Below are 15,539 nucleotides of genomic sequence, written 5' to 3'. Positions count from 1 at the left end.
CCACAGGAAGTATAATTTCCATTCTATCATCAGGAATTTTTATAAAGCAAATTATTCTCTGACCTAGAATAAAGAATTTTTGACCTGAAACCGAAAGTTTTTACTAAAAACTTACCAACAACATTTGATTTCTTCATATGATAAGAGTACAATTCTATTTGATTTGTCCGAGCATTGATGTAATAGAGTTTTGGTACATGTTCTTCCTGAAGGAACCACTGAATTCCATTGCACAAATCATATTCATGAACCATTCTTTGTTTAAATATCACACGAGTCTTCCGAGTGTAAGAAAACACCTTTCCCAAATTATGTGCATGATTGTGCCTTATCGCTGGAATATAACGTTACAATTTTTAATATAATAATTAACCGAGTGGTAACGACAATGATAATCCGCTTGGCCGAGAGGTTTTCCGCGCTACTAATTCCGTGGAATCCAATTGAGCAGTTCTGAACATGAAGGCGATAGGCGCTCAAGAACTAGCAAAAGAATTGTCCTGCCTGTGGCCTCAGGTATCAAAAGTGAAATTCGAAATTTGAAAAAACCAAAAATATAGTTAGATAGCTCTTAAAAAATGAACCTAAGTCTTCATTAACAGTTTTTCTCTCGGGCTGCAAATTATCCAGTAAATAAATAAAAACTGTCTTTTTTTAAATTGAAAAACATGTTTTTCACATTCAACTCGCTGTAAGTAATTCGTTTATCAACTAATTAACAAATTTCTTTTTGAGTTTTATTCGTAACACTCTAGCGGAGGTTACAGTGTCCAAACAAGTCAAAAGTTAATTTCTAATGCTTTTTTTTAATTCAAATGAAAAACCACTTTTTTAGACTTTCACATTAAAAAAGTAAGCGAGGAAGTTTGAGCTGCGACAAACTTCAAGCGAACGAATTTTCCGCCAACGTATAGGCCAACTTTTTGGAAAATCTCAATTCGATTTGATTTTTGGTTCCATAATTACAGCGAGTTTATTACGAGCTCGCGACACGACAACACAGGTTTTTTCGGGAGAGGCCGCCGGAACGCTGACTAGTGCGAGCGAGTGGACAAATCAAAGGATGGGCAAGGAGGATGTTTCAGGCTTCAGGCGGCGTTCCCTGAAAAATCCTGTGGTGTCGCTTCGCGAGATCGTAATAAGCTCGATGTAATTATGGGACTAAAAATAATATCGAATTGATATTTTCCAAAAAGTTGGCCAATACATTGGCGGAATGTGAAAAAAAAATTTTTTTTTTCAATTTAAAAAGTGAGTTTTTATTTATTTACTGGAAAATTTGCAGCCCAAAAGAAAAACTGTGAATGGAGACTCAAGTTCATTTTTCAAGAGCTATCTAACTATATTTTTGGTTTTTTCAAATTTCGAATTTCACTTTTGATACCTGACGTCACAGCCTGGACAATACTTTTACTCGTTCTCGACCGCCTGTCGTCTTCTTGTCCAGAACTCCTTATTTGTAATCCAGTTATTTACAGTATTCCGTAGTAATCCACTTCTGAAATGTCATAATGGTCTTGTATCAAATAATTCTGTTTTATCATCAGAACCGGGACTTTACCGACAGTAGATAATCGTCCGAAAACGTGGAGGCAAAAAATCCACAATATCGATAAAGTTCAGAAACTTCAATAACAGAAAACGCTTAACGTCTTTAATCACGCTTGTTGGAAAATAATGTTTTTAAATTTTAAAATAAAATTTTTTCTTAGAAATAAGATAATTCTCTTTTTGCTGCACTAGGAATTAAACCACAGAACTTCTGATACCTTGTCAGCTGAATTTTTCATTAAGCTTTTAGAGAGATCAGAATAAGTACTTTAATTCAAGAAAATAACGCTTATTTTTAGAAAGTTGTTTCTAAAAATTAGCGTTATGTTCTTAAATTTCAGTTCTTATTCTGATCTTTCTAATAGCTTAATGGAAACGCACCTTACCGGTTATCTGAAGTTCTGTGGTTCGATTCCCAGTGGAGCGAAAAGGGGAAGATCTTTATTTCTCAAGAAAAAATTTTAATCCACTTTTAATCCAAAGTAATCTATTTTTTAAATAGAATTATCCACTTGAATTTAAGAGAGATCTACTTGCAATCCACATCTTATCTAGAGCAATCTACTTGCAAGCTACTTCTTGTTTGTAGTACTCCACTTTTAATTCACTTTCTGTTTAGATTAATCCATTCATTATCTAAAGCAATTAAAGTCTAATCCACAGCTTATTTACCTCAATTTTCTGTTAAATCTACTTCTGGTTTCAAATAATCCACTTGTAACCCAGTACCTATATGGATTAATTCAATTATTATCTGAAGAAATCGATTTGTAATCCACTTTTATTCAGAGAAATCCACTGGTAAATTGTTTTAAAATTCATTCTTCTGACCAAACATTTAACTATTTCACTTTTTTGTAAAAAATTTTTCTTTATTAATTAAAAACTGAATATTTTCGTAAAATATATTGTATTTTATTAAAAATTTGCCTTCTTGGGTACAAATTAATCTTTAAAATCAAAAATTCATCTCTTTTATCTTAGAAATTACAATTCAAATTTAATCATATTTTTGAACATTCTTTTATTTTGTGTAAAAATTAATGTCCATAACTTTAAATTAAACAAGTTATTTTTCAATTAATATTTTTTTTATCTGAAAATTCGACTAATTGGTTGAAATATATTTTTTCGACTGGAAATTTAACTTTTTGTTTGAAATTTATCCTCGCTCTGTTCAAAATTCAAATTTTTGGTAAAAAATTATTGGGTTTTGTTGAAAATTTGACTTCCTTTGTCAAAATGTAATCTTTATGATACAAAATGGATTCTTTCGATCTTAAAATTATATTGCAAATTTAATCATTTTTTCTTTAAATTCGGTTCTTTTTGTTTACAAAAGTATTTTCATAATTGAAAATTAAAATAGCTATTTTTTGATCAATAATTTATCTTTGTTTTTTTAACTTTACTTTTCTTCTGGTGAAAAATAAAAATGAGGGAGAGAAATGAGAAGGAACTAAACTGAATCCCGTTCCTTCTTTTTTTTAAATTTATTCTGTCTTTTTTTTCTATCATTATCAAATTAAAATGAAAAAAAAATTTGTAAAAAAAATATGAAAAAAAAAATGAAAGTAATAAAAAAGGGAAGGAAGTGTATTTGGTTGGTTGCTATCTCATTTTCCTTTCCTCTTTTTTACTTTTCTCCAGACCGCAAACAAATTTTTTTTTCTTTCTTAGGAGAAAAACGTTTTTTTTCAGATTGCAATAGGAACATTTTACAGTGGTTCTCCAAGTTTGTCGTTAGATTCTTGGTGTATATTTTCAGCAATTCTTCACATTAATTTCACTTTTGGTTACAAATTGATCTTTACTGAGTTCATAATTCTAATTTTTAATAAAAAATTATTGCAAAGTGGCTACTTTTCAATGAATAATTAATCTTTCTTAGTGCAAAATTCGACTATCGGGTTTCAAATTGATTTTTCAGATCCAAAATTGAACTATTTCACTTTTCGTTTAAAATTTATATCCATTTAGTTCAAAGTTTAAATTTTTAGTAAAAAATTATTGTATTTTATTAAAAATTTGTCTTCTTAAATCTAAGAATGGATATTGCAACTTTAAACATATTTTTGAATTTTTTTTTTTCAAAAATTAATTTTCATAACTGCAAATTAGTTTAGTTTTTTACAATAAATAATTTAACTCCTTCAGTGAAAAATTTTTTTTTGGTTAAAAATTTGATTATTTTATTGAAAATTCGTTCTTATTTATATAAAATCAAGTTTTTAAACTGGTAAGGTGAATATTTCTATTTGGTTCAAAAGTTCACCAATGTTTTTGGAGAGTCTACTTTTTGATTTAAAAATCAATTGTTTTATTCATGATTCCTCTTTTAATTCTGAAAAGGAGTCTCCTATTTTATTGATTTTTTTTTTAAATTTAATTTCACTGTAAATAAAAATCTTTTTTAGTTAAACTATCAACTATTAAAATTTTTTGTTAAGAATTCACATCTTCTAGTTAAAATTTTTGTATCGAATTTGATATTTTGTCCAAAGGTTATTGACTTTGTTAAATATTTTTCATTTTAGTCGTCTATTCAGCTCGTCTTTTCAAAATTAAACTGTTTCTTTTCAAAAATCGTTGTCATTTGGTCGAAAATGTTCAACGTTATCCAACTTGGCTAGACCATATTTTTCTTTTTTTTTTCCCCCTTGAATTGAACGTAAAGTATAATCTTTTCTTACCAAACCATAATTTGCCCGTAGGGTCGACAGTTCCATAAGTAATTCTGCTGTCTGCGATATCTTCTTCTGCGTCGAACAATAATCTAATTCCAGGATGTTCTGCATGTGAGTGACTATCCCATAATACTAATAGAAGTGTATTATTAGAACCCACTATAAATAAATCGGGCAGGTTTTTAACAGGGACAGCAAAAGATATAAGACCTGTGCCTGTGGAAAAAATCATTATTCAAAATTAGTCGAAATAGATGCATTAAGTCTAAAAAATAGGGCTTCCTAAAATATTAAGAAGTAAATTCATCCATCTGCATTCATTCGTTCTAAAATACCTTTCCCTGTCCACCTCCATCTTCCTACCCCTGCGTCTGTTCTCCTTCTCTTACTAACACTCCCTAACCAGCTTACTTCCCTCCTCTTCCAAAAATTTCTCCTCGTATTTACACGCTCGACTCTTCTACACTTGTTCTTTCCCTCCGACTTCAAATCCCCTCCCTTATCTCTTCCAACTTTGTCTTGTCCGAATTTAACTCACACCTATATTTGTCCAAGTATCTTCTTAACGTTTACATCATATCCTTTAAAGCATATTCGCTCTTTGCTAAAAGCCCTATGTCATCTGCATTTGCGAGTGATCATGTCCTGACCCTTTCTACCACTTGGGCCGCTAGCTTACTTTCCATGTCCGCGATTAAAATTGCAAAAAGCTTTGGACTACGCGGATACCTTTGCCTGAACCCCCTATCCAACCAAAAATCCTTCCAGATTCTCTCCCCTCCTCGCACCGTATCTTTCATCTCCTGATATACGACTCTTATTACGAACACCATCGCGTATATTGTGCACGTCGTATCCATTAACGTGAATTTTCTATAATTTCCCTACCTTTCCCTATCCTATTTTGTATACAGTGGTACGATAAACCCCTCCTTCCACTCTCTTTTAAATTTCTCCTTCCTCAAAACTTTTCTCACTACTCACTTAAGCCTCTCCCTTAAATCTTGTGTGCTAAACAGCCATGCTTCGTTCTCTACCTTGTCCAGCCCTGCGGCCTCAGATCTTTTTAACTTCTTTATCTTCTTCTCTATCTTCTCGTCATTCAGCTCCTCTCTAGCTACATTTCTCGTTCTTCTAATCTTCTTATCTCTCTTCCCTGTATCTGACCGGCGTAATGGATCTTAAGAAAATTCCCTCCATTCCTGATTCCTTATCTTTCTACTAATCTCAACCTATGTTCTTCCTTTCACTTCCTGTACTTCCTTTTCACCTCTCTCTTCACCATTTTACATAAAATATTCCACCACGGCTTCACCATTCCTTTCTTTTTCTTTCTAAATACCTTTTTTGGCTCACACATTTTTACTTTCTCTTTCAGGTCCTCCATGTGTCTTCCACCGCCTCCCACTCAAAGCTTACCTTTTCCAGCTGCCTACCTTTCTCTATTGCCTCCCTCATCGATGCCAGACTCTCCTCTAGCGACCCTTCCTCCCCACCGTACTTTTCTCCACCCTCCCCTTTCATGAAAAAACCTAATAGCTGATGGTCCGATTCCAACCTCCCTTCCACTGCGAATTTATCTGTCGCCTCACACCCTTGCACATTCATGATCACATAGTCTTTTACCGATACCCCTATCGTACTGACATGTGTGTATTATCCGTCTTCGTGCCCTGTAACTATGTCATTCACCGCCACCCAGCCTCCATCCTTCATCTAGCCTCTTAGAATCTCCCCCTCTTTATTTATTGTCTCATCCTTCGATTTCCTTTCGAAGCTCGCCCCTTTCAAGTGTAAGCTCCCTTTCCCCAAATTCTCGCATTAAAGTGCCATCCCTAGTACAATTATACCCTTATCTCTCTCTCTATCTCTCCTATTAATTCTTTTATCCTCTCGTTAATCCTTTTAATCGTAACCTTAATGTACACAGAAACCTATATGTTACCCCTCCTATCTTTACTGTCCTCTTTTGCATGCCTTCTGCCTCTCGCTCTTAATGATCTTCCAACTCTAATCCATCCCTTAACCTGTTATAATTCCCCCACTAGCCATTCCTTTCCTCTTTACACTGAACGCCTCCTGTAACCTCCACATGTACACACTTGGCAACTTTGGCTCTCTACTCTTTCTCATCCATTTCTCTCTTCTCACTTATCTACCTGTCCCAGCACATCAAATTCCCGAATATACCTTCACGAATCCTTATCTTTCTTCTTTATCCCTGTTAAGTTCTAGTATAACACCTTTAACACTTCTTTACCCGGATTTACTCTGTCCCATACCCACATTTTCTCATCTACTTTTATTTTCCGATATCCTACATTCACTGCTCTCCCTTCACTCTTCTTCGTCGTAGTCATACAAGCCCTTGCTTCCCCGCTTCTTATCTTCAAATCTCTTATTACACTATTGTGTCTCCTATCTGCCTTCTATCTTCTCTCGATTCTCTACTCTATTACCTTTATCATTTTCCTATCGGCTCTCTTCATATCATTTCTACGCTCTCCAACTTTCTCTTCTAGCATATTGTTCACCCTCCCCCAAACTCCTTGCTTCTCGTCCTCCTCCCTATCAACTTCTTTCATTTCTGACCTGCCCTGCACATTCTAAAGCATTTTTTCAATTTCCTTCCACACCTTAATCTCTTCTTCCACCTGCTTGATTTTATCCTCTTTTGCATGCCTTGTCGAAACCATCTCCAATCTGCAATCCTCCCATTTCCTCCCTCAGCCTTTTTACATCCTTTTCCCATTTCTCATCACTTACTCTCCAGGTCCTCCCTCAAATTTTCAATCTGCTTGATAGCCCCTCTTACGTCGTCCCTCAATCCTCTGACTGCGCCTATCAGCACCCCGAAGCCTTCTTTTTCATCAGCCAATCCATTTTCAGGGGGGGGGGGGAGGTAATCCATTTTTAGGAGGGAGTAATCTACGTATCCGTACGTTTTTTTATCTGGACTCTCTAGCGTGCTTTTCTCCGGATCCTCTTGGCTGTCTTTTTTCTCTTCAAGAGATCCCACCCCACCCGCTTGCGTAAGACGCTCCCTCCTTCACCTTGTCGCTTCCTACGTTCCGCCTTTTCCCTCTCTTTGAAGCGCCACTCGAACCGGGTCACGCACAGCTAGCCGTCGTGGCTTCTTGAAAATTTCCTCCTCTTCGAATTTTCTGCCACCTATTCCAGTAATTTCCATGACTACCCCCCGGTTCTTCTGTCGGTAACTGTAACCTATCCATGCAAAAAGTACCTACTGCAACAAACAGATGTCTCTCAAGAAAGTTGTCACAGCCCCTGCTGACACCCTTTGCTTTCCCTAACATCCCACAGCACTACGAGAACCACACTTGTCTACCATGAAGGCCCAAATTCTTGAACACAAAACTACCAACCCTCACAACCGTACTCTTCTCGTAGGCTTAAATTCCCACACTCCAGTCACACCTCAACTGAGTTGGCGGTTGGGAATTGTGAGTTATGAGTTCCCTTCGCTTCACCTAATTCCTTTCCCACCACTTGCCTGAGATCCCTGAATTATAAATAGTGGACAGCGAGTTTTGGGATGTAAATTATGGGTTGTAAGCTGTGACCTTTCTGTCCGTGGACTGCGAGTTGAGAGTTGTGTGCTGTGAGTTGTAAGCTGATAGTTTTAAGCCATCAGTTTCGAGTTCTCTGAGTTGATGACTGTAAACTGTGAGTTGTGGACTATAAGTTGAGGACAGAGTTGTAAGTTATCGTGGAATGTGAGTTGTGAGATAAAAATAGTTGATGGCGAGTTGTGAGTTACGACTCAGGAATTCTCCTCACTTCCCTTTCTTAGGAAAAGTAAGATCGTCGGACACACAGACACTTCACCGAAACTATAAGGGTTTCTGCACAGGGGAACGAAACCCTAAAAATTCTCAAGATTGAAGATAACTCTAATAAGGAAGAAAAAAATAAAAAGGATTTGAATACCAATAGTAGCGCAAAATACGGCTCCATTTGCTGAATGGTAGGCACAGAGTTGATGATTATGGGTGTCTACGAAGTAAAGTTTGTTGAAATGCCAGAAAGGACCATCTGCTGTTCCGTTTCTAAAGACACACGGTGCAACGCTAAGGGACGACATTTCTTTAGTTATGCAAATGAGGTATGAGAACATTTTCGATAAAATGAAGCTGAAGTTCAAGGGTTCAATGAAATTATAGCTACAAAAGCAAATCTGCTAATATAATTTTCTAACTCTTAAATTATATAATTTTTTGTTAGAAATTCACTTTGCGGTTCGAAATTTTTTGTCTTCATTAAAAGTTTTATTATTTTGTTAAAAATTGAACTATTTTGGTCTAAAGTTAAACTAATAAGTTGAACAACATATTCTTTGTTAAAAATTCTTGACATGAAAATCCAATATTTTTTAATGCAATTTTTTCTCCGTATTAAATGAACATTTTTTCTCGGGTGAGGATTCAACTAGTTTTTTTAAACTTCATCTTTTCATAATAAATTAAACTGTTTTTACGTAAAAATGAGATTTCGATTTCTTTCAAATATTAACTATTTTTGCATGAAATTATCTATATTATTATTTCAAAAATTTTGTTTAAAAATCGTCATTTAAAGTAGATTATTAATCTTGTTCTTGAAAAATGTACCATCTTTGCAGAAATTTATTTCAGATTTGTAAATCATCGTTCATTATAGTTCTAAGTTAATTTCTTTAATAGCTATTTTTATTTAAAAAATCATATTTCTGTTATGAAATGAATCTATTTGGTTGAAAAATTACCTTCTTGGTTACAAATTCATGTTTTGTCTATCAGGATTTCACTATTTTGTTGAAAATCCATGTGTTTTTGTTCAAAAATTGAGTCCATTTGGTAAAAATAATATTGTTTTCTTATTAATTGTTAATTTTTTAGCTGAAAACTGAACTATTATACGTAAGTTTCTTAAAAATCTATATTTTTTCGAAGATTGAATTAATTGGTTTAAAATTGCTGTATTTTGTTAATAATTCCGTTTAAAAAATTTTTGAAATAGTTGAAAATTCATCTTTTTCAAGGGTTAAATTCATATTGTAAAATGGTTTGATGAAACAAATCAATCCTTTCTTCGACCGTTGATATTTATTGATTTCAAATCGTAGATTTCAAATTCTTTATGTCTTACGGTCTTACGGTTTTTAAATTTCTTATTTCAAATTGAAACTCAATTACGCGCTTCCACATCAGTGGTTTTCAATGGAAACTTGCCTATCACATCATCGTTCATTACGTATTCCTCATGTATTTCTAAAACTGTCAATTTCTGTTCGTCCGTCCTAACCTACGCCAATTTTGTTTTTCTCGTACAATTTTAAAAAATGTAGGGTAATCGATTGAAATCTCAAAAATTTTTTTGAGACTTCAAAAAAAATGACTAAATTTTAATTAATTTCTTTAAACTATTCACTCAAATGTTCCTTTTTTTATTTGACTGAAAATTGATCTGTTTGACTATTTAAACTACCATCAACTCAGGTAACAATGTATTCAAATCTACATAATTATCTATCATATTTGTTCGCACTAAAATTACTAATTTTTATTATAATTATTTAGGATTAAGAACCTTTGAAAAAGGTACGCATGTGTACTAAAACGTCAGAAAGTTTTGAAAGGAGTTTTTTCTATTAAATAAATATCTGAATTTCGAAGAACATGTTTTTTTGACTCATATTTGTTTTTTCGATTTACGATTGGACCGTAAGACATAAATAATTTGAAATCTACGATTTGAAATCATTAAATTCATATTTTTCATTAAAATTTTATCTTGCTAAATTCACTTGAAAGTTTCTTTCCTTGATTAAAAATTCAAATGGTTTGTCAACAATTATTTTGTTGTTGTTGTAAAATCAGTATTTTAATATAAAATTTGACTGTTTCATTTTTGATTGAAAATGTATCTTCGTTAGTCATAAGTTTACGTGTTTTTTACAAAATTAACTTTGTTGGTTAATAATTATTTTTTATGGTGAAAAATTCCTTAATTTTTTCAGAATTTGGTTTGCTTGTTGTTTTAAAAGATTAATTTTGAAACCAAAAATGCAACTATTTTTTCTGCCGAATAAGTTCTTTTTTTCGTTAAAAATTCGTTTATTATGTGTGAAAAGAATATTTTTTATGTGAAAATTTATAATGTTTTGCTGAAATTCAGTTTCTCATTAATTCATTTTTTCTGGTTTTAAAATGCAACTGCTTTGTTGAGAATTAACTTTTTATTTAAAAGTTCATATAGTTGTGTTCAAAAATCAACTTTTTTAAAGAAAGTTCGTCTTTTTGGCTTGAAAATTCCACATTTTGGATAAATTTATTTCCTTTTTTGACTAAATAATCTTTTTTGGTTGCAAGTTCAATACTTTTAATAAAAATTCCTATTTTTGGTGTAAAATATATCTATTTTGGTTGAGGATTGTACTCGTTTATCAAAGATTTATATTGTTTCTTAAAAATTAATTTTTTCAATCCATAGCGTTTCTATTTTTGGTTCAATATTTAGGTTTTTGATTAATTAGAAGACTCAACTATTTTGTTGAAAGTTGATGTATTTTATGAAAAAATATTTTTTGATCAAAAATGTATCTCCTTTATTCAAAATTTCTCTTTCTTGTTAAAAATGCATGTATTTTGTGAAAAAATTCGTCTTTCTTTGCAGGGAATTATTGGGCCTAGTGAAAAATTCATCTAATTAGTTGGAAATTTGACTATTTAGTTTAAAAAAATTTTCTGTTTAGAAACAAGTGTTTAATATAAAATTAATCTTTTTTAGTTCAAGCTTCATTTACTTGTTTTTTTTGTCTTTGTATCTACATTCAAAAAAATTAATGAAGAAACTGATTTTTTACTCAAGAAGATAACCACAAAATAATTTGGAGCTTAAGTAATGTATTTTATAAAAAAATAGTAAAATTAATTATTTCGTAAGATCTTCCGGTTTCTTTTTCCCAAAGCGTGTAACGTAATTCTAGTCTTATTACTCACGATAAGTTAATTTTCAAAGAATAGTTACATTTTGTGTAAATAAGTAAATATTTCAAAATAAAAAAAATCAGTATATTTTGAACCAAAAAAATCAATTGATGTTTGAAAAAAATAAATAAGAAAGTCAAGTTTTCAACAAAAAATTAATTTTTAAACAAATAGTTGACTTTTCAAACTTTTCCGCTAAACCTTTATGAGGAAATATTAAGTAAGAACAAAAAAATTTTTCAATGAGAAAAAAAAATTTTTCAACAAAATATTTAAATTTTTAACCAAAAATGGATTTTTAAACAAAATGTATGAAATAATAATGATTCGGAAAAATATTACAATAAATAACAAAAACTAAAAATTTTTTTGAATAAAACGATGAAGTGGTTGATATTTCAAGAAAAGCGGATTCTTATTTTTAACTAAAAACAGTTCAATAACACTTACCAGACGAATTTTTAAAAAATAGTCAAATCCTCAAAGATAAATATTTTTCAGTCAATACGGAAAACAAATGATTTAAGATGTTCAATTTTCATGGCAAGAACACAAATTTTCTACAAAACAGTCAAATTTTTAAAACCAAAAATATACATTTCTAACAAACAATATGATGTTTAACTCAATCATTTAAGTTTACACGAAAATAGTTTGATTTTCAATAAAATAATAAAACTTTCTACCAAATGAAAATTTTTTGATCGACAAGATGAATTCTTAACAATAGATTATATGTTTAAAAAATTATTAAATGATATAGCCCATTTTTTATGAATATATGAGACAGAGAAACCAAGGGAATTTTAAATTTGGGAATTTTTAGCAACCCTGTAAATAACACATTAAATCTTCAATTAATTCAATTTTACATTAGAGAGATATAAAGTATGTAATAAAATTGCAAAATGTTGATAAATATTGATAGTAATAAGACTTACAAGAAACTGCAAATTGCCGAAGAAATAAACGCACTAAAAGTACAAATGACGAGGAGAATTCTCATTCTTTAAAAAGAAAAAGTTTAAATAAATCTTTCCGAAAGATCTGCGAAAAGAATGGCAGTAATTTCTTATTTATAGTCTTTAGTTTTGTTAAGGAGAAAATAAACGGAAAAATGATCCCTTCCATTTTTCAGCTCTGTGCCAATCAAGTCTTTAAAATTTTGACTATTCATCCTAAAAAGAGGGAGAACTAGGCCACATAGAAAGATACCATCTGATTATATACTAATGATTTCCTGGTGTGATTTGTTAAACAATGATCATTATATTTTAACAAGTGCTCTAGAATTATAAATGAAGATTTTTTTTCCCCAGAGCTAGTAAATAATTTCACACCCCCTACCCTTATAAAATAAACAAATAGCGCCCCAAGAAAATTTTTGCAAGATTCTTAGGTTAAAATGGCAGATATAGGAGTAATTTGATAAAATTAAAATAGTATCAATTGTAGCAGTAATAGTGAAAAATATAGTCAAATTCTAATTAAAGTTTGATGTTGGTCCTGACGTTTGATTTAAATTCAGTTTTCACGGCATAATTTTTAACAATTTAACGTTTTTTTAAGTTATTTTGAAAGAAATTTTAAGCGAAACAATTTTTTAATAAAAAGATTTCTCTTAAGTCTCACGTTAATATTGGGAACAAATTTAATCAAAATGCATTACTCAGAAAATTGACTTCACAAAAATACATTGCTTTTCGCTGTCAATTTTTTTAAATTAGGAACCTTACGACAATTTCAGAATAATCATAATTTTTAAAATATATTTTATGATTTTATCAAAAAAATGTAATTAACAAATGCATTATTCGAGCACTTGTCGACCAAAAAATTCGTTTTTTTTCAATGCCTGTCCTTTTAATTGGGATCTTTACGATCATTTAAGCAACTCCATCACTATTTCATAAATTTGTTATCTTTTAAACAAATTTTATAACAAAAATACATTATTTAGGCATTTGTCGACGAAAAAACTCGTGTTTTCAATGGCAGTCCTTTTAATTGGGAACTTTACGATAATTTAACTAAAATTCGTAATTATTTGATTCATTTTATGTTTTTGAAAAACGAATTTCATTAATAAATTCATTATTCGGGCATTAGACGACGGAAAAACTCGTTTTTTTTCAAAGTCAGTTCTTTTAATTCCCGAAAAAAGGTTTTTTTCCATTTGTTTAACAAAAACATAAAATAATCAACTAATTATGAGCATTGAAAATAACGAATTTTGTCCTAGACAAATGCCCAAATAATGCATTTGTTTATTAAATTTGTTTAAAAAATCCTAAACTTTATCAACAAATTATTATAATTTCTGAAGTTACCATGTAGTTCCAAATTTTAAAAAATTTGCATAAAAAAACAAATTTTTCTGACGAGAAATGCAATTTTTTTTATTGTATTATGATAAAATATCCTCATAAGATATAAATCTATGAAACTTTGGCGAATATAACCATTTTTTATGACTGTCGAGCACCGGGAATGTCTAGTAGAAAAAATTGCCGTGTTTTCGTCAAATTTATTTATTTACAAAAAACAGAAAAACTAAAGCAAAATTTAGGCTGGACAACTTATATATGACAAAAATATTTTTTTTCCATATCTGGAACTGTCTTGAAATTCTGAAATACAGATAACTTTTTTAAAAATTTTTTATCGGAATAAAACAAAAAAAGTTGAGTGAAGTTTAATAAAAAAAATTAATTCTCGATGATGAATGTAATAGTCGATATTTTAACCAAAAATTATTTTCACTTAAATAGAAAATAGCTAAATTCAAGCAAAAAAGCAACAAATTATCACTTTTCTTTCCTCTTTTTAATTTTTTTCCGAAAATTATTTATGTTTTTATTTTTTCAGATTTCAATAGGACCTTTTTTTTGTTCCTTGCATTCGAAATTTGGTCGTTGGATTCTTCTTTTTTTTATAACGGTAGATTGCATCAAATTTATTATTGGATGTTAAATAGGATTTTTAATTTAAATTTTATTCTAATTGAATTTTCTTAAATTTTAAATAAAATTCTTTAATTTTCAACGAAAAATAGTGTGACTAATTATTTGTCTAGAAACATTGATTTAGAAGAAAGAAAAACGACTTTTTAACCAAAAAATTCAAGTCTTAATAAAAGAAATAAATTTTTCACAACAACTAAATTTTTAACAAGTATTTACTATTCCAGTAAGTGTTTAAAGTTTTAACCAAAAACGTGAATTTTTAACCAAGAAGATTAATCTTCTGCATTTTCAAAATATTTAAGATTTTTTCCAAGATATTAAAATTCTATGTACGGCTATTCATAAAACTCGGAAAATCTAACAATGTATCCTTCTGACATTTTCCGATTTAAAAAAATTATCAGAATTATAGTATTTTCAACATCCAAAAAACCAAACTAAAAAGAACATTTTAAGCCAAACACAGCAAGATGTAAAAAAAATCCAAAAAAAGAAAAACGTTGCTTTTCAAAAGGCCTAAAAGATAATCGTCACACGTGTTTGGATTTCATTGAGATCGTACAAAAAATAATTAAAAAACCAAAAATTTCATTTAGTGGTCAAACTATAAAAGATACGAAAAAATATGAATGAACAAAAATTGTGGACCTAAAAAAGGTCTGAAAATCTATTCATAATTACGCCTTAATACAGCGCGTATTTTTTGTGTTATTTGTGAAAAAAACATTGAAAATAAGAAAAATTGAATATTTCGAAAAACGAGACACGTTAACACATTTTCTTTAAAGGAGGAAGTACAGGAATTTAAAAAAATCAATTTTTCATGAATGACGAATTCTTGTATTATTTATATATAAAAATGCTGTGAAAGTAGTTATTTTGATCGGAAAATTCAGGAACAGGACCAACAATCCTAATTTTTTCGATGTATTTAAAAAAAAAACTTAAACGCGTTTTTCTCGAAACTTTTTTCGATCTGGTTGACATAAAGGAAAAAAAACTACTTGATCGATTGAGCTGAAATTTTTACAGCTTATTCTGTAAATTTGTAAACCTTTCTGTAAACCTTTTAAAAAAATTGTATGGTAAAAAAAAAGTTGCAAAATTTTCAAATCCGCCATTTTGTATTGTTTTTCTCGAATTTTAATTTATATGGTCCCGACCATAACCACAACTCTACTCTTCATTATTATTGCGAATTTTTTTTATTTTTGGTGCTTAGAAATGGAGATATCATGTCAACCAGATTTTAGCAGAGCTAACTTCAGGCAGCCAAACCAGCCATATTTACTATGAAATTAAAATTTGAAATAATTTTGTAATAGTATTTGATATTTAATATTTAA

At 30.4% G+C, this 15,539-nt stretch overlaps 1 long non-coding RNA gene across 1 annotated transcript in view; it reads right to left on the bottom strand.

Annotated features, from left to right (window-relative positions):
• Positions 1-216: 216 nt before the first annotated feature.
• LOC117177531 overlaps positions 217-15,539 on the bottom strand; it is a 38,533-nt gene continuing 23,210 nt past the window's right edge. The window contains exons 2-3 of the long non-coding RNA XR_004467704.1: positions 4,245-4,454; positions 217-334 (exon numbers count right to left, since the gene is read on the bottom strand). This is a non-coding gene — a long non-coding RNA (uncharacterized LOC117177531). The remainder of the gene's footprint in view (positions 335-4,244; positions 4,455-15,539) is intronic.

This window comes from Belonocnema kinseyi, chromosome 7 (assembly GCF_010883055.1).
Source record: "Belonocnema kinseyi isolate 2016_QV_RU_SX_M_011 chromosome 7, B_treatae_v1, whole genome shotgun sequence".
Taxonomy (NCBI): domain Eukaryota; kingdom Metazoa; phylum Arthropoda; class Insecta; order Hymenoptera; family Cynipidae; genus Belonocnema; species Belonocnema kinseyi.
This window is presented reverse-complemented; position numbering and strand designations above follow the sequence as displayed.